This window comes from Chelonia mydas, chromosome 2 (assembly GCF_015237465.2).
Source record: "Chelonia mydas isolate rCheMyd1 chromosome 2, rCheMyd1.pri.v2, whole genome shotgun sequence".
Lineage (NCBI taxonomy): Eukaryota > Metazoa > Chordata > Testudines > Cheloniidae > Chelonia > Chelonia mydas.
The window spans coordinates 109464160-109486119 of record NC_057850.1 but is presented as its reverse complement, the minus strand read 5'-3'; the positions used below and the strand labels follow the sequence as shown (position 1 = coordinate 109486119).

General features: G+C 40.6%; 1 long non-coding RNA gene across 1 annotated transcript; it reads right to left on the bottom strand.

Annotated features, from left to right (window-relative positions):
• Positions 1 to 1473: 1473 nt before the first annotated feature.
• On the bottom strand, positions 1474 to 10506 carry LOC122464533. The gene is made up of 3 exons (XR_006288666.1): positions 10245 to 10506; positions 8677 to 8731; positions 1474 to 1595 (listed from the first exon to the last, which is right to left on the bottom strand). It is a non-coding gene; the product is annotated as an uncharacterized LOC122464533 (long non-coding RNA).
• Between the last annotated feature and the right edge of the window lie 11454 nt (positions 10507 to 21960).

Below are 21960 nucleotides of genomic sequence, written 5' to 3'. Positions count from 1 at the left end.
GCTCTTTTAATGAGTGGAGCAAGATGATTGATTTACAGGAGTAGATTGTAGGGAAATTAACCACTTCAGTTCCATGATGCACTGATGGGAGAATAACCCTGTTTTAGATATGTAGACATACTATATGATGCAGAATGTTTTAAAACATTAAATAGAAATATTTGTTGTATAAGTAAGAATCTTCCTGTAGCCAGCTCTGACCTGAAGAGAAACCTCCTATTTAACTCTGTACGGCTTTGAAATCCAAGTCCTTGAGGAATATGCACTAGTTTTCTTTTCCTTTTGTCAGTGTGGAAGCCCTAGAACAGTGCAGACTTTTATTTTTAACAGTTATTACAGCGGCTGCCAGCACAGTAGGAAACACTATTAGATAGATACAAGAAAATCCAATATTTCATAAAATTCGTGTAGACAACTAACATTTGAAAGTTGCATAAACTGCTCTCCACTTAAAAGCTGTCAGTCATGTTGGTTATAAAAAACCCACAGCACTTAAGGCCTGTCAATCACTTCCTAGGAGGGAGACATGACATCTTAACATTTACTTTGCCACTATTTACCGAATGCAAAAAAATGAAAGGGGAAAATGCAAATGAAAAAATACATTCAAACTGAGCACATAATACTAGCGGAGCCCTTTGATCAGTTATTGTAATTACTTGCTGAGGAGTTTCCAACCAAAAGGGGGTGTTTTGACTTAGGACCAGTATAGCTGCTACCTGGATTTATGCTGGAGCCGGGGGGAGAGGAGGTTTGCAAATTACATTTGTGGGGTTCATTGAAGCAGAAGCACAGCCCCATAGCAGCATTATTGGGGGAGGAAATGGATCCACTCCATCCAGCCAAGGTCAGAACAGTAAAAGCTCACCTGAGTCTGGAATGCTTCTTCCCCTCCCAGGACATTTAGTTTAGAGAAGTGAACATGCTAGAACTGTGGTTTCACAACCCTGTAGTGCAGCCTTCCATGGGAGGGTCATGAACATATCAAAAGGGCAGAGGGGAACCATATCTAACAAGGAGGCAGCTACCTTCCTTTTTCTTATGGCTATAGGGATGTAGATCCTGTAACTATGGGAGGAAATCCCAGAACTTCTCTTGTAACTAGGGGCTTGATATGGAAAAGATTGAGAACCAAGTTAAAACACCCCCTGTATTCTTCCCCTCATGTTGCTACATTTATACTCTACCCAGAGATGGTTCTGGTACAGGATTGGGCACTAGTTTGGTACAATAATTATCAATATCAATTATCAATAGGAATGGAGTCCTAGCTACTGGAGTGCTAGACTCTGACAAGCTGCGCCTTCTCCAAACTGGAAAGGTAATATTGTCATGGAACAGGAGTGTTGGCTGAAGGACTGAGCCGGGTGCATTTTGTCCCATCCTCACAGGTTCCCCACCCTTTAGTAGTCACAGATCCAAGGCCATTGCTGTGGTCGCTGTCCTCCAACACCATCATTACAAGGGTAAGAATAATGTTGTCCTTGATGCTCGCTCCAAAAATTCAGTGAATCCTCTTGAAAGCAGTATGGACCTCTTGACATTAAAGGCTCTGATGGCCTTCTTTGCTCTCCAGGGACAGGCTCAAATGTCACCTGAGAGTAAGGATGATGTGTACATATTAATAAAAGCATGACCCCAGGCTGGAACCCTGGTACCTTGCTCTGCAGTGTTCTGACTCTGGCTCTGAAACTTTTAGTTTTTTGGAAGGTTCTGACATACCATGAGATGAAACCTACAATACAAGTACTTGAGCCAATGTGTAGCAATCTTCTCTCCTGAGTACAGTACCCCATGGTAACGTGGCACATATACTTGAACTGATTCTTGATGCTTGTGATTAGTTTCTTGATTGTACATTCTGAACCAGCCTGAGGAAGGGGGCCTATAGCAAAGCAAAGGAAAGTTCCACCATGTGGGTTTTTAAAATTTTATTTATTTTTCTAATTTATAAAAATGCCTGTCCTGAGCTCAGGGTGAGTTTAGATATGTGTTTTGGTGACTGCTCACCTGATGGCCCACAGAGAAATCATTATTATCAAGTGTGTATACTGATTACTTTTGTGTGTGGTGGATCTGGTAAAGATTTAGACACATCCAGGATCTAAGTAGAAAAGAAGATCAGCAACTAAATGTATTTCCAAATCCCTTCTGAATATCTGTTAACTTCAGACTGTAGCAGCTGACTGATGTGAGGAGCCACCATTTCTGCAATGTACTCCCACACCAGAATTGGGAGTCAACAATCACTAGCTTCTGGGGTGTTTCTGTCTTGTAGGATCACTCATCAGTTATAGACCCTGATACTGGAGAATCCAACTCTTTGGGAGAATGGACTCAGATACCCTGTAGACTGTTTTCAGCCTGCGTTTGATTATTCTGATGTTTCACAGCCTGAGAATGAAGTTGATGACTCCCTCTCTAGGCTGAAGTTACTGCCAGCTAGTCATAGGAGAGCATGGAGGGAGGAGGCAATTCATAGATACTAAGGTCAGAAGGGACCATTATGATCATCTAGTCCGACCTCCTGCACAACGCAGGCCACAGAATCTCACCCACCCATTCCTGCGAAAAACCTCTCACCTATGTCTGAGCTACTGAAGTCCTCAAATCGTGGTTTAAAGACTTCAAGGAGCAGAGAATCCTCTAGCAAGTGACCCATGCCCCATGCTACAGAGGAAGGTGAAAAACCTCCAGGGCCTCTTCCAATCTGCCCTGGAGGAAAATTCCTTCCCGACCCCAAATATGGCAATCAGCTAAACCCTGAGCATATGGGCAAGATTCACCAGCCAGATACCCAGGATAGAATTTTCTGTAGTAACTCAGATCCCACCCCATCTAACATCCCATCACAGGCCATTAGGCCTATTTACCATGAATATTTAAAGATCAATTAATTACCAAAGTCATGTTATCCCATCATACCATCTCCTCCATAAACTTATCCAGTTTAATCTTAAAGCCAGATAGATCTTTTGCCCCCACTGCTTCCCTTGGAAGGTTACTCCAAAACTTCAGTCCTCTGATGGTTAGAAACCTTCGTCTAATTTCAAGTCTAAACTTCCCAATGACCAGTTTATATCCATTTGTTCTTGTGTCCACATTGGTACTGAGCTTAAATAATTCCTCTCCCTCTCTGGTATTTATCCCTCTGATATATTTATAGAGAGCAATCAGATCTCCCCTCAACCTTCTTTTAGTTAGGCTAAACAAGCCAAGCTCCTTGAGTCTCCTTTCATAAGACAGGTTTTCCATTCCTCGGATCATCCTAGTAGCCCTTCTCTGTACCTGTTCCAGTTTGAATTCATCCTTCTTAAACATGGGAGACCAGAACTGCACACAGTATTCCAGGTGAGGTCTCACCAGTGCCTTGTATAACAGTACTAAAACCTCCTTATCTCTACTGGAAATACCTCTCCTGATGCATCCCAAGACGGCATTAGCTTTTTTCACGGCCACATCACATTGGAGGCTCATAGTCATCCTATGATCAACCAATACTCCAAGGTCCTTCTCCTCCTCCGTTACTTCTAACTGATGCGTCCCCAGCTTATAACTAAAATTCTTGTTATTAATCCCTAAATGCAAAACCTTACACTTCTCACTATTAAATTTCATCCTATTACTATTACTTCAGTTTACAAGGTCATCCAGATCCTCCTGTATGATATCCCGGTCCTTCTCTAAATTGGCAATACCTCCCAGCTTTGTAACATCCGCAAACTTTATTAGCACACTCCCACTTTTTGTGCCGAGGTCAGTAGTAAAAAGATTAAATAAGATTGGTCCCAAAACCAATCCCTGAGGAACTCCACTGGTAACCTCCCTCCAGCCTGACAGTTCACCTTTCAGTAGGACCCGCTGTAGTCTCCCTGTTAACCAATTCCTTATCCACCTTTCAATTTTCCTATTGATCCCCATCTTTTCCAATTTAACTAATAATTCCCCATGTGGCACAGTATCAAACGCCTTACTGAAATCTAGGTAAATTAGATCCACTGCATTTCCTTTGTCTAAAAAATCTGTTACTTTCTCAAAGAAGGAGATCAGGTTCGTTTGGCACGATCTACCTTTTGTAAAACCATGTTGTATTTTGTCCCAATTACCATTGACCTCAATGTCCTTAACTATTTTCTCCTTCAGAATTTTTTCCAAGACCTTGCATACTACAGATGTCAAACTAACAGGCCTGTAGTTACCTGGATCACTTTTTTTCCCTTTCTTAAAAATAGGAACTATGTTAGCAATTCTCCAATCATACGGTACAACCCCTGAGTTTACAGATTCATTAAAAATTCTTGCTAATGGGCTTGCAATTTCATGTGCCAATTCCTTTAATATTTTTGGATGAAGATTATCTGGGCCCCCCGATTTAGTCCCATTAAGCTGTTTGAATTTCGCTTCTACCTCAGATATGGTAATATCTACCTCCATATCCTCATTCCCATTTGTCATGCTACCATTATCCCTAAGATCCTCTTTTGCCTTATTAAAGACTGAGGCAAAGTATTTGTTTAGATATTGGGCCATGCCTAGATTATCCTTGACCTCCACTCTATCCTCAGTGTTTAGCGGTCCCATTTCTTCTTTCTTTGTTTTCTTCTTATTTATATGGCTATAAAACCTTTTACTATTGGTTTTAATTCCCTTTGCAAGGTCCAACGCTACTTGACTTTTAGCCTGTCTCACTTTATCCCTACATGTTCTGACCTCAATAAGGTAGCTTTCCTTGCTGATCCCTCCCATCTTCCACTCCCTGTATGCTTTCTGCTTTTTCTTAATCACCTCTCTGAGATGCTTGCTCATCCAGCTTGGTCTACAACTCCTGCCTATGAATTTTTTCCCCTTTCTTGGGATGCGGGCTTCCGATAGCTTCTGCAGCTTTGATTTAAAGTAATCCCAGGCTTCCTCTACCTTTAGATCCATAAGTTCTTCAGTCCAATCCACTTCCCTAACTAATTTCCTTAATTTTTGAAAGTCAGCCCTTTTGAAATCAAAAACCCTAGTTGCAGATTTATTTGTTAATCCTTCCGTTCAGTTTGAACTGAATTACCTCATGATCACTTGAACCAAGATTATCCCCTAAAACCATTTCTTCTATGAGGTCCTCACTACTCACCAAAACCAAATCTAAAATGGCATCCCCTCTAGTCGGTTTAGCAACTACTTGATGAAGGAATCCATCAGCTAACGCATCTAGGAATATCTGAGCCCTATTATTATTACCAGCACTCGTCCTCCAGTCTATATCTGGGAAGTTAAAGTATCCCATGATCACGCAGTTTCCATTAGTATTTACTTTATTAAAAACATTAAAAAGGGCTCTATCCATATCCAAATTAGATCCCGGAGGTCTATAGCACACCCCAAGCACTATCCCAGGGGAGGCTCTAATAGTTTTCCTCACAATCCTTCTTGGAATGTCACAGCCACTACCCTCCATTTGTAATTCATCACTGGACATTTGGGTTCCGCTCACTATGTACAAGTGAGTTTTACAGCATCTCATGGGACTGATGTGGGCTGTGGCTCAGCAGCTCCACTTTCTTGGAAAGGCCCTTAGGCAATGAAGAAGTGGGGCTGTACTCACTGGTCACACTTCTATTACTTTGTCTGGTTAGTCCTTCTCGAGTGGCTTTAGTACTGTTTTGGAAATCTCTTTTTATATGTGCAAATCCTTCATTTTTGCTTCATGCTGCTGCTGGCTAACGTGGTATAGTTGGGCACTGGCAGCTGTGGTGTGATTTGCTTTATTTTCTTATTTGGAAGACCTTTTTTCTTTGTTATATATACAAATTATTTTAGTTGAAGGTAAATGACAAGAGGATGCTTTTATCATAGGAATGAGTCTGGACGAGGAAGAGGAGACAAAATCCTTCTAAATACGTCTAGATCGGTTGGGGAATGAATACACTGTGACTATTTTAATGATTCACATGTATCTGAATTGTTTAGCAGTCAAGGAAGATTTATGTAGGGAAGAGCTAAGAGAAATGGGCTGAAACTGAGCCAAGCAATATTTAGACTAAACGTCTGGAAACGTTTCCTGACAGTGATATCTACTAGAGGGTAGAATAGCTTCCTAGGGGACATGGTGGATGCTGTATAACATGGATCTTCTAAAACTAGACTGATCAAAACAATGGAGAATGTACTGTAGGGAACAATCCTACACTGACTGGGAGAATGACCTACTACATTCTCCATCCAACTTTTATCATTCTAATGCACTTCAAAGTATCTTCGTCAGTTTTGAAAAGACGACTAAATCACTTAACAACTTTTGAAATGGGAGTTAGGCATCTAAATAGCTTTGGGGATCCGGGCCTTAGTTTATTGAGGGTCCTTTTTTATCTTTCCTGACTTGATTCCTGAGAGTTGCTGTTTGGAGTTCTATAAGAAAAAGAGAGGGGATAGTAAGTCTGGAGTCAGGACTCCTCCTGGATCCAAATCCTGCCTCTGTCACTGACTCACTGCACAGCCTTGGGCAACTTTTTTATTTATTTGTGTGTCAGTTGCCCTATCTGCATAATGGGAATAATAATACTTTCTTTGGATAGGTGCTATGAGGATTAATTAGTGTATGGCTATATAGCACTTTGAAAAGGTATAGTAAAGTGCTTTGTAAGTTATTAATAATAGAATAACACGGACTTGCTTGTGCAGTTATAATTTCTGCTGAGAATTGAACAAAGTGATATTCATTCATTTTGCTGTGAAAGAACATTGGTTTCATTTTTTAGAAGTGACTAGTGATTTTTGGGTATACAGCTTGAGATATCTGAAATGGACCTGACTTTCAAACAGGCCAGAGCATGCATCCTCTGGAAATCTGGCCCCTTTAAAATGTTCCACATTGGACACCCAAATTCACTAGTTATTTTGGTGCGCTGTGCCATTCTGTATTGCAGAATCAACATACAGAGTGGCCCAAATTCTGCTTTCATTAACACCAGAGTAACTGCATCGAAATTACCTGTGTAAAAGAGCAGAATTTGGTCCAAAGTAACAACCTCGTTATGAGAAGGTCACCATCTATCAATGGCATCATTCTTGGTTAGTTCTAGTTCTCTGTTTGAACAGAGAATGAACTTTTTAAAAATAAAATGTGACAAACATTCTTTGCCTTTGCACTAAGGCAACAAAATTCAAACAAACTGAACCAATAATATTGAAATGACCTCTAACTTATCTTATTGACTTGAAGTTTCTCAAAGGATTGAAAGGTGTTCATAATTTATGACATTTTGAAGGTCTTGTACTTACAGTACAATGTAAAGCTCTGTCAGTCTTAAGAAAGACTCATGATTTTAGGGAAACTTATTAAAATTCTTATATGTGAAAATATTAAAAAAGGATGAACTTTGGTCCAACAGCCTGGAAAAAGTCAGTTCTTTTAGTGATATAAAATGATGAATAGAATTCTGTTTTATGTTGGAATTTGGGAAAATCAAATATTTAACATATTAAGAAAGAACTTCATGAGCTTGTGACTTCGCTTTGCATCTTACATATTCCTTTGGCAAACTTCAGGTGACTTCCTTAGACAATTGCAATGAGTCAGTGTCCAGTATCACCAACTTCCAGCATTAAAAAATTCTGAGTCAGGCTCCCAAAAATCCTGGGATTTTTAAAAATATTAATTTTTGGCTTCTTTTTATTTTACTTCTGGTTTTTGAGCCTTTAGGGTTCACATTTTCTCTGCAACAAGGGTTAGAAACTTTTAAAACAACAAATGCCAAGATTCCCATGTAATCACATGACTCCTGGAGTCAAGGCTTTAAGAAAAACACCAAATATCATGAGACTAGTTTGGGCATTGGCAACACTGATTGTCAATTGATGGATTTATCATGAAGTTTGAGTTCTAATCCCATGTAATCCAATTGATTTCAGTAGAGTTGCATGTTGTAATTCAACATTGATTTGAACCCAAAATGTGCACAATAGGTCAACCCACTAGAAACCCCATTCTTACACCAAAGAATAGGTAGTACTGAAAATCGTGTGTGTATATCCATGCTGAATACTTGGAGATGCTGGATGCAGTATAAGTAAGCCTACACTACAAAAAAGGTGACTTCTTAACTCCGGTTAAAACAGCAGTGAAGGAATGGCAACTCAGCCTTTAACTTGAGTTAACTGTGCAAGTTCAGCCTCAAGCTCTTGTATAGGCTTTAACTCATACTGCTAAACCAAGTTGCCATGTCCTCACTGCTATTTTAACCCATTAGCTCATTCAAATTAAGAATACACTTTTTTTTGTATGTAGACATACTTTAAGAGTGAATTTGGGAAGGTTAATGGATGGGTTTGGGAGAGGCCATTTTACTTGTTGTATTGCTGATCGCTCAAGAGAGGGCACTCAGTAGGTAGAGAACCACTCTGCGAAATTAGTAAGTTACCGATTCGTTCAGTGTGCTGTATTAATAGTGCGTTTAATAATTCTGAGCCAGAAGCTTCTCGTACTCTCCTGTAAGCATGCGGACAAGCCTTTTCCAAGATGGCATTTGCAGCTACGTAATGGATCATTTTTCATATCCCTGTTGAAGTGACTTATTTATCATCATCTGTTCTGGTGTTATATCCTGGACATGGGAGAACTGTTTACTGTCCCAGACTGCCAGCAATTCCTTGTTACTGTGTAATCTGACTCCAGGAGAACGAGACACTTACCTCAATGCTGACTTTGCTGAAGCGGGTAACTCCAGTTTGAGCTGACAAGAGAAATCTGAGGAACAAAGCAGAAATTGGTCATTTGATGTTTTAGTGATTTCAAAATGGAAAGCTACAGGATTCATCACCACTCTGCTCAGATCAGTTTTAGAAGTCACATTTGATTCAGCTAAATATTTAGGGCCAGATTCTGTCAACCTTCCTCACATAGAATAATACTGTATTCCCCAAGTAGTTCCACTGATGTCAAATTACCTAGAGCTTTAAGAGGTTTCACTGGGACTGTTTGCAGAGAACTGTATTACTCAATGTGACGAAGCCTGGCAGAATCTGGCTATTATATTTTTTAAGCTGATATTGACAGTGAATCATCTCTAGCACTTACATTTTTTCCCCACACACAAACAAATAACACATAGTCCCTGAATATTTCAATACCACATTTTGAGAAAGGACACTAAATTTAACCTGGAGAGGCTGCTTCTGACTTCACTCACATTGCCAAGATGGAATAACATTTCCAATATCTGCATCAGTATGATCAGTTAAAGTGGCAACTATAAATGTCTGACATCTAAGATGATTCTCAGTTATTATTAGAAGGGAGTTAAGTTGATATTCATTGGAACGGTGTCAGTGTAAACTATGACTACCAAGGGTAAAACTATATCATATAAGCCATAAGAGAATGATCATCATTTTCAATGTTTAGTTTTTAAAATGATCCAGCCATAAAAATACTTTCAGTACTAATTGTTTTTATTTAAATTACAGTAGACTCTAGAGACTCCAAACAAGATAATGGCCCCATTGTGCTGTACAAACGCATACTGTCTGTGCCCCAATGAGCTTACAATTCAAGTAGACAAGACTGCTAAAGGAAGTATCATTATCTGCAGTTTATGGTCAGGAAGTTGAGGAACTAAGAGATGGTGATTTGCCCATGGTCACAAAGGATGGTGGTGGTAGAGCTGGGAACAGAATCCAAAGTGCCTTCTTTCTAGCCCAGTGCCTAAACTACAAGATCACACTTCCTCCTTTAGTACACCCCTGGGTTAGGAGCTGTCACAGGGTAGGAGAGTCCTTTAAGGGGGATGGGATCAGCTGCCACCTGTGAGTAATCAGTGTCTTCCCAGCTGGTGGAATAAAAGACCAATAATCTTCGCACGAAGAAGAGTTCCAGGGGATTCCTGCAGGAGGCCCTGAGTCAGGGAAATGACCTGGAAGGGGGCTTGCCACACCAGCTAGGTGAAAGTGCTGGCTGGTGATATCTGCTGTCCAACAGCAGCAGCTGTCCCTGAGGCAGAGGCCTTAGGAGGGGCCACATGGCAGGACCTGGTTTACCTGTCTTGATTGATGCTGAATAGTGATTGTGAGTGAACAATAAAAGCATCCCTGGGGAAAAGGAATGAACTACTGACTCTGATGGGAGCTTCATTGAGTCAGTGGCTAGTGAGATGACCTGCTGGCTTACATGAGTATAGAGAAACTGAGGCAGCATCTCCTGCTGGGTTTGGGGAGACCCTGTTATGGGAATTTCTTATTTTAAAGGCACATGTGATACTCACCTCGGGAATTGCAAAGAGTTGTCTGTCAGTGGGATCAGTGTAGTAATACTGTGTTGGATTGGGGGGTAGGACAGGAACAAGAATTCTCCACAGGATAGCTCTGGGTGACTGACATAAATTACCCTTTGACTCTAAGTAATGAAACAGAATAAACTGATTATAATAAGGTTTATATAGTTATCTGAAGAAGAGCTGTCATTTATTGAAAGACATGCTTTGCCAGCTAGTTTAGGCCCAAACTTTTAGGGTTGGTTATTTTGGATTTTATTTTATTTTATTTTTTTTTAAAGGAAATGTAACATGAATGGGAGGAAAGATTTAATTAATTTAAAAAAATACATTTGGTTTGGAATTTAAATTATTCCTCTCTAGTGATGGTATCCCAAACATTGCGTCACTGTGCTAGTTCATGAGAACCAGAAAATGACTAGAAACTAAAGTGAAACTAACTAATTTGCTTTCATTGTCAAAATTGGGTGGATTCCAAAAAGGAAACACAATATAAATAGTGAAAAATAAATTTAGGTTTTTACTTTTCTTTTTTTTATTAATCTAAAATGTTTTAGTAACATAAGTAAGAAACTGTTTTTTTAAATGATAATCTGACAGAATCCTGTCAAAATAGCATAGTGAGAGTATTATGCTACATCTTCTTGATCTGAGAGTTTATTAACACTCTTATTACTTGTGTGCTAACAAGATATTATTAAAATTCACCCTTTGTGCTAAGTGCTCTTACTGTCCATATTATATTTCAGATGTTTTAATTTGCCAAATACAAATGTTGAGCTATATAAAAGTACAGGATATGCTGTTACCAACAACTCCTATAAACATAAGGTATTACTGATATGGAGATAACTGCATAAATAAAATTAGTAGTTCTGTGGCATGTGTATTTCATTCCAGTTGGCTGTTGAAGGCCAAATTCTGCTCTCAGTGAAGTAATCTGATTCATCACAGTAACTGTGAGTTTACACCCCTCTCACTGAGAGCAAAATTTGGCCTATAGTTGTCACTAATAAAAACAGAACAGAAATGTGCTCGTTTGTTTTAAAGGGGAAAAAAATAGTTAAGTGATTTGGCCCAAATTGTGACTCTGTGGCTGTTGAATGGTGTCTGCATTCTAAATTTCTTTTGTACTTTAAAAATGTAGCACTCCATCACTAAGAAAAATATCAGGGCCTGTTTCTCATTTACACTAAATCCTCTTTATATCATTGTATTTACACTTACCTTAAGTAGGCTTGGAAAGATGTGATTTTTGTCAGTAAATTGTAGCAACCAGGCAAGCTACTAACAAACTTCAACAGGACTTTATTTTTAAAGTGGAAATCTCTTTACCAACCTGCTGCTGCACCCTCGGTAGCTCTCACTCCGCCTCCTCAACTCCCCCCTCCTTCCTGTTTCCTGTCCTTTCAGACTCCCAACAGCCAGTGCTCCCAGTTCTAATAATTACAAGCAGCATCTAAACACCACATTCCCTCCTCTCTTAAACTCTTCCAATTAAAATAAACATCATTGTTCTAACCACAGGAACAAATATGAAACAAGACACTATACTGTTGGCAGAAATATTACACTGAAAACACTGTAGATACTACATAACATAGTCTCTAGTCCAGACAGGTGGTCGTCTGGGTCTGACAGGCCGTCTCTCAAGCCCCAGTTCCAGTGCAATGTCTTGTTGTGCTGTTAGTACGGTGAAGTCATCCAATGCAGACTGGGTGTTGGCATAATCTCCTCTTGGTGCATAGGCAGGTGCAAGATAAGAAGCATTCCATACCTGCCCATCAGAAAGTCGATAAGTGTAAGGTCCCTTCTTCTCTATGATTTTAAGAAGAGCTGTGAATTTATGGTCCCCTTTGCGTAAAATTCCAGGTTTTTGTATTCTAACGAAGGAACCACACTCAAACTTTGGTTCCTTAGCACCCCGCCGCTTGTCTGTGAAAGCCTTATACTTTGCTTGGTTCTGTTCAACTGTTTTTCTCACATCATCCTCATTTGGGGCATCAGGTCGTGCCTTTAACAATCCAGCAATATTCAGTTTAGTATTCATCTGTTTCCCATGCAGTAACTCTGTGGGTGATCTTTGCGTTGTGGCATGTCATGTAGCCCGGTATGCTTGCAAGAAATCAGTAGTGAAGCGTATCCAAAATCGCCCTTTCAGTTTAGCCATTTGCAAACTCTTTCAAACTTCTTTTAAACCATTCGATTTCCCCATTGGCTTGAGGGTAATATAGGGATGACCTTGTGTGTAAAATGTTCCTCTCTGCTAGAAAAGTTTCAAACTCCAGGGAAGTAAAGTGACTCCCATTATCTGAAACCAGTTCTTTGGGGTTACCTTCCCTGCTGAAAACTGAAGAGAGGAACTTAATTACTGTAGCACAGTGGTTCCCAAACTTGTTCCGCCGCTTGTTCAGGGAAAGCCCCTGGCGGGCCAGGCCGGTTTGTTTACCTGCCGTGTCCACTGGTTCAGCCGATCGCAGCTCCCACTGGCCGTGGTTCCGCAGCTCCAGGCCAATGGGAGCTGCTGGAAGCGGTGGCCAGTACGTGCCTCGGCCCGAGTACGTCCCTTGGCAGGTAAACAAACCAGCCCGGCCCGCCAGGGGCTTTCCCTGCACAAGTGGCAGAACAAGTTTGGGAACCACTGCTGTAGTAGAAGAGATTTGCGAGGTAAACGCTACCTCAGGCCATTTACTGAAATAGTCTATTAAAGTGATGGCATAATGGCAGTCACTTGGAGCAGTGTCAAAGGGTCCTACAATGTCAATTGCCACTTTTTCCCATGCAGATTAAGGAAGAGGAACAGGCTGTAATGGAGGGGTACATGTCACTGCTGTCTTATCATACATTTGGCAAGTGACACAGAATTTTGGTCCAGCCTGTGAAGTTGTATGCCCCAGAAAGGGGAGTTCAGTTTGTCTAAATTTGCATTTGGGCCTATCAAGCTTGAGGCCTGCTTTGCTGATGCAGTTTAGTACAGAGTGCAGGTTAGTGTCATGCTCCTCAGAAGTATTTCCAAACACGATAATATCATCCAGATAGCACTGAACTCAATGCTGATTCTTCAGAATCAATGACCTCATTTTTTGGAAGGCACTTGGGGCAGATGCGAGACCATATGGAACACGTTTAAAACGAAATAGTCCCTCATGTGTAATAAATGCTGTGAGGTCTCTGCTATCTTCATGCAACATAACCTGGTGGTATGCGCTCTGCAAATCAAGAGTAGAAAACATCTTTGCTCCACGGAGTTCTGCAAATACTTCTGTGTGAGGAAGAGGATGGCTGTCAATCACAACAGCTTTGTTTGGCTCCCTTAAGACCAAATGCCTCCACCCTTCTTCTGTGTCACTATTATAGGTTAAACCCATTCCAAGGAGTCAATCTCTTCAATAATGTCCTTTTGAACAAGTTCTCAGTTCCTCTGAAACAGCTTCCCTGTCTGAAAATGGTAAGCGCCGTAACTTCTGTTGTACAGGCATCACATTATTCCGCATTTTAACTTTATGCAGAAACCCATAAGCACAGCCGAGTTTCTCCCTTAACTTGGTGTTGGGTCCCAGCTGAAACTGGTGTGTGTATCGCAACAGTGCTTTGCTGAGGAAGATAAATTCGTCCATTAACTACCCTGAGATTTAAAGCAGCCAATAAATCTCTGCCAAAGATAGGAGTGCCTTTGTGGACAATGTAGAACTCTGCAGTTACACAGCAATCACCAAAAGAAACTATTCCTGGCAGGCAGCCACGTACTGGAATATGGTTTTTCAAATAGCACACCAAGTGAAGTCTGGGTTCAGTAAGAGGCACATCTTTAAAGTAATGCAGATAGATGGAATCAGGTAGTATAGATACTGCTGAGCCAGTGTCCAACATTAGCTGAATAGAGTGTGGTTTGCCCGAGGTATGGCGGAAACGTTTACCGTGCACTTTGTTTGTTCTGGAATATGTGCAGTAGGGATTTTGTCCACACTCAGTACAGTAACATCTGGTATTGTAACTGCATGCACCTGTTGATTGAACTGGCTGCTGCGACATACTTTAGCCAAATGTCCAATCTTTTTGCAATAATTGCACTGAGCTACTTTTGCTGGACATCCTGTGTAGCTTGCAAGGTGTTATGGGGATCCACAGTGAAAGCATGCTTTTACTGTATTTTGAATTCGCTGATTCGGTGGTTTTTCATTAGTTTTCCTCTTGTAATTGTTTGTCTGCGGTGATAGTGAACTTTTGTGCAAAGGAGTCACAGCCTGGACTGTGCCTCCTGTATCCATGCTCATTATTTTGGCTTCAGCTGTAGCTGACTCAATCTGAGTAGCAATAGTTATTGCTTTTTCTAGTGTAAATTGTGGTTCTAGAAGTAAGCGTTCTCTTACCCGAAGCATGGTTGTTTTCTCAATGAGCTGGTCTCTAATAATCTCATCTGCCATATTCCCAAAGTCACAAATTACAATCAGACTCCTCGGGGAAGCAATATACTGCATTATAGTCTCCCCTGTTTTCTGCTCACACTGGCGAAATCTGTAGCGATTAACTACTACATTCACTTTTGGCACAAAAAAGTTCTTTAATGCAGTGTGTGCAGTCTCATATTTATCATCTGCAAGGGGAAAAGTGTAAAATATATGCTGCCCTTCTGCTCCAAGGCAGTGGATTAGCAGAGAACGCTTTCTTACTTCAGAAATCTCTGTAGCACTGATTGCAAGCAGATAAGTCTCAAACATATGGATCCAGGCAGTAAAAGCAATTGGAGGCTCACCTGGGCTTTGCAGAAAGGGTGCAGGTGGATTCAGAGGCAGAAGATCCATTCTCGTCGCCAAAATGTTGTAGCAACCAGGCAAGGTATTAACAAACTTCAACAGGACTTTATTTTTAAAGTGGAACCCTCTTTACCAAGTTCCTGCTGCACCCTCGGTAGCTCTCACTCCGCCTCCTCAACTTCCCCCCCTCCTTCTTGTTTCCTGTCCTTTCAGACTCCAACAGCCAGTGCTCCCAGTTCTAATAATTACAAGCAGCATCTAAACACCACATAAATGTCACTAAACATTGATTTCACCGTACGCACACAAACTGAGCAAAAAAATCTTTGTCCATAATAATCAAAATGTACAGTTAGGCAAAGAAAGAAATATGCTGCTTGAGAACTTGTTAGAGTTCAATTTAAGGATATTTGTATATTTTTACATGTAATGTTGACAACTTGTGTTTTAATGGTTGTAAAACTTCATTTTTAAGGGTTTTTTTCCTAATTTTATCAATGTAAATTTTCACATTTGCAGGAAATTATGTGGACAATAATTATTTAATAACCATTGATGTTGAAATTCAAAAAAATTAAACAGCAATATTATCTGTTGAAATTAAAAAAAAACAACAAAAAAACCTAATTCTACCCAACCTAAATTTAAGGCCCGTTTACATGACTTAGTATACATGGCTTAGTATACATGAAAACCAGGACCTCACTGTTTTATATACAGTAGGGCCTACATAAAGGATGTGAACCTGCAGTCTTTTCTCACAGCTGACTTAATGGGAATTTTACCTAAGTAAGACTAGAGGCTTAGTCCTTAAAGCAATCTTTTGAGCTCCCCTAGGTTTTTTTGAAAGCAGCAGTTAACTGATAAACTCTATCAGATTGTGACTGACTAGCAAAAGATTGTAAAACATGTTTCCTCTATTGGTCTCTGGAAGGTTACAGGTGTTAGCTATAGCAGTAGACATGGAAAACTGACACTACCAGCAGAAATAAAAGGAGTTACTAAACCCATCTGGACTCCGATGTGCTCAGTCACCCAAGGTCTTAAAAAAAAAATCCAGACCATTGATTGTAAGATGGTGAAATATGTACCATTGCTAACTATTATGGCTGTATGACGACTGTCTTTTGGTCAAACATAAAACAAACACACATGTTTTTCTGACTGCATGATATTTTGTGTGCACAGAGGCCTTCAAGCAAACTGAAGGACATTTTGTTTAACTCTTTTACCAATATAATCAATTATTCTAATTAAATTTCCCCTGTGCATTAATTTCACATTAATATAGGGATCCCATGGTGGGAAATTTTAACATATATGCATTCCCATAGCTGGGCAGCAAAGACAGTATCTGCCTTTATATTGCAAAGGTAGTGAGTTAAAATCTTATTCAACTTGAATGAATGTTGCAATTTCTATTACATTTTCCCCACCAGTGTGTTTGTAGCTATTCTACATCTAAAGCAAAGAAAATGATTGGGGGTAAAATTTTCAAAAGTGCCTATGTCCCATTTTCAAAAGAGACTTAGGCTCCTAAGTCCCATTGACATCCGTTGTCTGTTCCACCTGTTTCGAGGAGCCTCCATCCAAAAGTAAGTTTTCAGTTGATAATGTACTGGTCCCTGGTCCCATCCTAACCTCTATGGTACGTGAAATAGCTGGGACCTCCTCATCTTCCCACGTGTTTGTACAGTGCCTACCACAGTAGGGCCCACGCCTGATCAGCTGTGGTACAAATACTAAATAATAATAATTAGCTCAGGAAATTTTGACAATTCCCAACGCCTACAACTTTTCTAACATGACTGTTTTGATGTTGCTCACAGGGCACAATGGCACTGTAAATGATGCTAAAGCTTGAATGAATGTGTAAGTGTCTACGCTTTAATCTATTTTTAGTGTGCCAATTACTGAAACATCTAAGGAACTGTAACACAAAAGCTATAATCTGAAATGGGAGAACTTACTAAACAGTTAGCTGGTTTCTATGGGGCAGATCCTCTGTTGGTGTAAATTCAATGGCACTATGACAATTTATATCAGATGAGGATCTGCACATTGGTTTTTATCTACTTAATGTTAATTCTAAGCAAGAATGTTCTTGCATTCCTGTTTCAATGCTTCTGGTTACCTCACAGCATAGGGAAGTATAAGTCACAGTCTGGTATTGATGGAAATATGAAATTTACCATCTTCTTGCTGTCACATCAGTCTGTTCAAGCAGGTGGCACTATTCTGAATGGACTTTCATTTTTTTCCCCTTTCTATGCCTTATTCTAGTTAATATCAACTCCTTCAGCCAAGATGTCTCCAAGGCATCATCTATCCTCAGTGTATTTATTCCCCTTCTTGCTAGCCTCCATTGATTTGGTTTGTCCACCCTAAGTATCCCTATTAATTAGATAAACTAGTAAGCCACTGAACAAGGAATCATGCACTTTAACTTCCTTCATACAAGAAGTGGGATCTGCTTTGTTTTAACGAAACTCTTAGCACACACACACAAAAAATCACACGTGAAAAATGCGTGTAATCTGTTTGTACCTCAGCCTTGAGGAAAATGTTTGATGGTTAATATAAATTGAATTATTGTTAAATCCCCAAATATTTTTTGTTTGAAAGTGGGATAGGTCTATGATTTTGTATTTGTAGGAACAAGCAGAAAACAGAGCAATGAGCTTACAGAAATGGTTGTCTTTTTTTTGGTTTGCACCAGCAAAATAGATCACTCTCTAGAATGTAATTTTTGAAGGTATGGTGTGTGTTTTGGGGGGTGGGAGCACAGCAGCACATAACAATTATATGGCTATGAAATAAAATCATCCCTAGCAAAAATTTGCAGTCATCTTCAGTCTCACTCTGACCAAGAATTAAAGAGGATATGATTTAATCTGTTTTATTCATACCACTTATGCCAAACCAAGTGTTTAGCATGTGGTGTGCTGTAAACTACTAATATTAAAAACCAATAACCTCTACATGCTTCCCAGAGTGTCTCCTGCTTTCTTTCTCTTTAAAATTGTTGGAATACGATAGTATTTATAGAGGGACAGAATATAAAAGATAGATACAATTTTGGGTTAACCGTGGGTGTTCCCAATTTGCTCATTAACCAATTGTGCTGTCACATTTTACTTCCACTTTGGTGCAAAGAAACTAGAATTTCCAGAGCTAAGACACGGAAAATGGCATGGGTGGCAGAGAATTTATGCACTGATTATTTTTCTTTTCACCTTGGGGGACCCCAGTTCAACTGTGGATTTACTTCATAAGTCAAATTGTGTTTAATCAGAGATCTCAGGTGTGATTTAGTGGAGCGAGACAAGGAATAAGGAAGGGTGGCTTCTATTCCTAGCTAGTTCTTTGTGTCATTCATTTTCATAAGCACTATGTTTAGTCACATATTTTGAAATATATTTAAAAAACCAACATAACTGTCATAGGGCTGACCCTTTAAGGGAGTCAGATGCCCAACCTGACTGTGACAGGCTCCACTGAAGGGAATGAGCCAATGCTGGTCCACTTGGGGACAATTAACTGACTAAGTAGCAAAACCTGCAGGTGCATCTCCACTGCTATAATGATCAATACCCCACCACACCTTTCAAAATTCATGGGTCCCACACATGCTTGTCTCAACATGTGCTGTACCTCACCCAGTGCATCAACAGCCCCTACAACAATTATCCAGGTGAAACTAGACAATTGCTATGTTCTTGAATAAACTCACACAGCAAAATGATAAAAGACAAGAACTGCATATCAGCCCGTGGGCGAACACTTTTCACAAAATGATCAGTCCTTATCTGACCTCTCAGTACTTGTCCTGAAAGGAAACCGGCACAACACCTTCAAAAGGCAAACCTGGGAACTCTACTAAACACTAAAAACCATGGCCTCAACAGACAAGAGTGTTTTTTCTGGCTCATTACAACAATTTGTAACACACCCCATTGCCTCTTCACCCTTAATTGCCCACTTCATTGGAAGTGGTTTCCTACAGCATCTGTTAACCTCATATGCTTAACAATCTGTCCCAACTTGTATTTAGCTCAGACACTCTGGTTTCTTTCCCCAGACCTGGCAAAGAGCTCTGTGAAGCTCAACAGCTTGTACCTTCCACCAACAGAAGTTGGCCCAATAAAAGATATTACCTTATTCACCCTGTCTCTCTAAGTATCTGGAAAGCAGTTAATTGAGTAAGGAGCACTGGGGCCAAATAAAAGGCTAAGGCAAGCTCAGTTGAAAAAGGCTCCTGAGAGGAGACTCTCTGCAGGAGCCTGAGCTGGGCAATAGTTTTCCAGGCAAGGAGCACTGGGAGAAACCCTGAGCAAACAGGAAAACCTGCAGAGCTCTCCAGGCAGCAGAAAAGCCAGGTGGGGGCCTTAAAACAGAAGGAGCTGCTGCTGGAACATAGAGACTTTTGTTTTGGGACTTATCTGGACTCTGAGGTAAGAGCCTTTAAACCGTCGTGCAAGAGCTCCTTTCCAAAGGCGTTACTGAAGGGAGATATGCTGCTGTAAAACAGTGTTTGGCTGCTCCTTGATGGCCCGTTCTAAGTGACCTTCCTGAGGGGAGAAACTGAGGCAGGCCCCAGCAGAGCTACACTCAACTGCAAGGGAGTGCTCAGGAGGTGGTGCACTTCTTCAGTACACGTTTCAGAAATCTAGTGAAAGCAGGATAATCTCAGGTGGTCAACCTCTTCCTTCCAGCCCACTGTGGGTCTTTCAGTATAATTGGAGCAAACTGATCTGCAAATCGGCCTCTCTGATTCCCATTAATATATCTTATTTGTTTTGATTTATAGTACATAGAGCCTAGGTTAGTTGCTTTTATAAGTGCCTTAGCCATAACTTAAAGAAAATGATACATGGGGAGGGGAATGGACCGAGCAACTGTTCTGCACCACAAAACAGATGATGATTAACTAAAGGTGAAATCAAAACATACATAAAACTCTTCCCCCAGCCCCTCCACTTCCCCTTATTGTGCCCCTTCCCTCTCAAAGAGCCAGGGTAAATAGATGGGCCTTGCAGTGTACTCTGAGGGTCAACAGATTTGGGGTCTTGTGGACATTGTGGAGTTGTTCCAAAAGTCAGGGCCCCTCCTGGAGAAAACACTCTGGTGACAGCTCTTCCTCTTTTATACTGAGGGAAACTTTATGCGGGGGGAAGAGTGGGAAGCATGCAGCTTGAGTCCCTACGCTAACCGCAGTTAGCGGCAACACAGCATGGCAGATTCATCAGCCCCAAGTCTTCAGGTGAATCAGGCCTCCAAAAATCATGACTGGCTTTAAAATTTCATATTTTGAGATTTTTTTATGTGCCTTCTGGTGTGTACCCCAAGAGCCACTAAGTCTCCAGCTTTTCTGAGAAACCAAGAAGGCTTGAAATTTTCTTTTAAAAATGAAAACTGAGATTTTTCCACAGTCACATGAGTGCAGGTGCTGGGACTTTAAGTGAAACATCAACTATTGTGAGACGCTTGATAAAATTGTGAGAATTGGGCACGCTATGTGGGAAAAGAGGCAGTCACTTAAGCAGGCAGATCCTTACCCATTCAAGGTTTTATAGAGGTGAATGGACATGAGGCATTCATTGCACTTTCCCTGCAAAACTGGAAAGTTTTAAAACCAGCAGAGGAAGGACAAGCACACAGAACAAGAAAAACCAGGGAACAAGGCCTGGAGGATTAATTCCAGATCACACGTGGCATGTGAAGAGCTATTGAACTACAATTCATCTGGATGACAACACAACCAGATGAATGGAACTTTTGCTTGTGGGCCTTCTGGAGGCGACTGAAAATAAAGGTCAGAGTCTTTTCTTTAAAAATATGCTAACATTCCTCTCTGGTTTAGCAAAACTTCAGCTAATGCAAAGCTGGTACAGTATGTGATGGTTCAAATTTTTCAGCGCTGCATTTTTTTTCCATTCCAGTCTTCAACCATAACTACCGTCAGACTTGGTTGCATGCTGATAATATCCTGAGATGTTTTCACTTGCATCACTTCTTCCTGGAGTACCTTAACGAAGCGTAGAATTTCCTTTTTGGTGGAACTCTTTTCTGGCTGTTTCTTGTTTTTTCTTAAGCACTGCAAAAGTGTGGGGTTTTTTTCCCCTCTTTTCCTCCCTCTGGGTCTATACCCAGTTGTGGCGTTTAGCTGCCAAAACCAAGGTCTTGCTGTCTGCATATCAGTATGTAGGGGAACTGTGTTAATGAAAAAGGACATAAAGCAGCTCTGTAATCTGCTTACAACATGAGTTCGGACCCTGCAAACATTTCTGCACTTACTTAACTTTACTACTCTGAGTAGAGATGACTGCTCATGGTAGTAAAGTTGAGCAAGTTCAGAAATGTTTGCAGGACAGGGGTCATGGTTTCTTTTCTATACACCCAAGGAAGACTAACACATAACAAGTATCAGTCCCCTGCTCTGTTCTTGAAGTGCTAGCCTTTTGGTAGTTAAGGGTGCACCTCAGTTTCCATTATAAAACCTATTTTTTTTCTCTGCCTCAGAATTCACAACAAATTGAATATCAGCCTCAAAATCCACAAAAGGTGAGGAGGAACACTGCCCCCGTCCCTCCAGGTTTGAGGTAAGATGCACAAAACTTCTATACTGAAGCATTAAGAATATGGGTTTTCAGAGTGCCAAAAAATCCCCTCATGTGTGTTTTGCCACTTGGTAGCATGAAAACAAAGGAAAGAGGCAAAACATAGCTTACTGGATCTCTCTAATCAAGAGCTACTGCACATGACCTAGGTTTAGTTGATTAACTTTACTCATTAAAAGTTACCAGTATTTTAGGTAGTAACTTCAGACTGGTTCACAGACTCCTTGACATGTGGGGCTGGAAATGACCTTGAGACTGAGTCATCTACGCAAGCCCCCTGTGCTGAGGCAGGACCATCTGCTCCAACAGGCTTAAAAAGGGCCCCAGGATCTA